Source organism: Euprymna scolopes, chromosome 45 (assembly GCF_053919585.1).
Source record: "Euprymna scolopes isolate OS-2025 chromosome 45, ASM5391958v1, whole genome shotgun sequence".
In the NCBI taxonomy this organism is placed as follows: domain Eukaryota; kingdom Metazoa; phylum Mollusca; class Cephalopoda; order Sepiida; family Sepiolidae; genus Euprymna; species Euprymna scolopes.
Window position 1 is genome coordinate 30,297,391 of NC_136526.1, and position 2,161 is coordinate 30,299,551.

Here is a 2,161-nt window from a genome sequence, read left to right on the forward strand (position 1 = left end):
CACTGGGTAGTAGCTGTTGAGCAAGCTTTTCCACAGCTCATACCCACCCCTGCCGCTGAAGGTTGCAGAAGACCAGTGGGGGAATTGCTTTTCCTCTCCAAATGCCGAGCCGCCCTTAGGGCATTGCCAGGGTCCAGTGACCTTGCACTGCCTAGGTAGAGGCTATATCGGGATTTAGTGGTGTGGACCGCAAAGGATCTGCTGGTTAAGCAGTTACACATGTCGAAGGAGGAGGTTCTCTCTCAGTGAAATTGGGCACCAGCCAGAAGCTATTTAAACAATGCTGAATTTTCTTCATCATTGAGGCTTGTCCGAAATGTGCTGCCATGTTTTGGCATGCTTGCCAGGGACTGCAGCAAGAATGAATACGTTCCCTCCTAACCCTGCTGCGAGGATGACGAGGATGAAACAAGGAATCACACTTTTTCCTTTGCAGCAGAGTTCAAAGGCTCTGGGAGTACGTCAGAGAGGTAACAGTTTGCATCAACCCCGAGCGGTTGGTGCTACTTGATTTGGCACACGTCGTCGACAACATGGACCCGCTGTTTACTGGGGAGAAACGGTTGATGTTTCTTGCGATCCTAGCAGTAGCTAGGTTAGTGACGTGGGTTACACGTCTTGACATTGTCTATGGGATTGAATCTGTTTCAGATCGCGATCTGGTCACTTACTTTAAACATCAGCTTAAAGTAAAGATCAGATGTGATTGGAAAAGATTACATTGCATAGACTTTGATAGGAGATGGGTGCACAACACTAGTTTGTGCATCCGATGAAGTGCTAGGTTTAGGTCTGTTTTCCCACCCTAGTGGTATTGGTCGGGCAGTGCTAAGGTTTTATGCAGCCCAGCTCCGAGCAAAGATATATTAGTTAGGATAGCTAGGCTTTTAACCACTTTGAGTGGAAAATACTTTATTAGGTGCTAGACTAGGGAAAGTATGAAAGTTGATCCTGTCCTAGATTTTATTTTTATTCGGCACAAGGAGAGCTTCCCAAGATGCGCAGTTCCCCCTTTATTTTGCCCCCGGTCTGTTGCCCCTATACGTACACTTATCTTTGGAAGACACCGTCCATCCCCTATGTTCCCCAACCTCATCTAATTTGTTTTCAAAGCATCGCCTCTAGGTTCCTTACTGCCCACTAGGGAACGACCAGCTTGCTTTTGACTTTCAGGACCGGAAGACAGTGGGCACTCCATATTTAGAATTAGGTTGGGAGGACACTTACTAACCCGCCCCCATAGGCATTTTTTTTAGTTGTTTTCTTTTTCTTTCTTTTTGGGTGTATTTTAGCTTGCCCCCTCCTCCCCATCGTCTCATCCGATATGTAAAATAAAATACTTTTTTATTTGGTTATTTGTAAATCATTGATTTTTGTATTTTACAGATTGTTGTACATAAAGCCGACACATATGCTGGAGATATTTTAAGTAGATAAACACCATGTTAAGAATGAGGTATTATGGTGATAGCGTCTTAGTGTAGGAATCCAAATAAAATCTTTGAAAGACCTAATTTTTAGCTAGTCTTTCCAGCCATTGGTGCCTCCAGCGCACTCCTGCGCCTTTCAGCTCCTCCTGCAGCTTTCCGGCAACCTCGCCTGCACTTTGCTCCTCTGGCCTGCAACCTTGCTTTCACCTCACTCCTCCAGCCTGCAACCTTGTATGCACCTTGCTCCTTCGGTCTGCAACCTCGCCTGCACCTGGATCCCTACTGACCGTCCATTCCTTAACACTGACCCTACGTTCTCAGTGTCGTCTGTTCCTTGACACTAACCCTACGTTTTCAGTGTCGTCCGTTCCTAAACACTGATCTTACATTCTCAGTGTCGTCCATTCCTTAACACTGTCCCCCATGTTCTCAGTGTCCACCGACCGTTCTGGATCGCCCTGATACCCAGCCAATCGTCCAGACCCAGCGAGCAACTCTAAACCACGCTACGTCTAGAGTACCTGTTCCAGCCCTCCAGACCTGAGCCTCTGGTGACGTGCAACCAGCATCCAGATCATACGATTGTTTCACTTCCTAAATAAAAGGCGAACCCTCGTCTTTAACCAAACAACCTGTGTCTGTCATTCTTCTGTGCCTTTTTGCTGTTTACTTTTTGCCCGTGTCTATCTTGTTAGTTGTTCGGTTGATTGTCCCTGGACGACCGTCCCTGC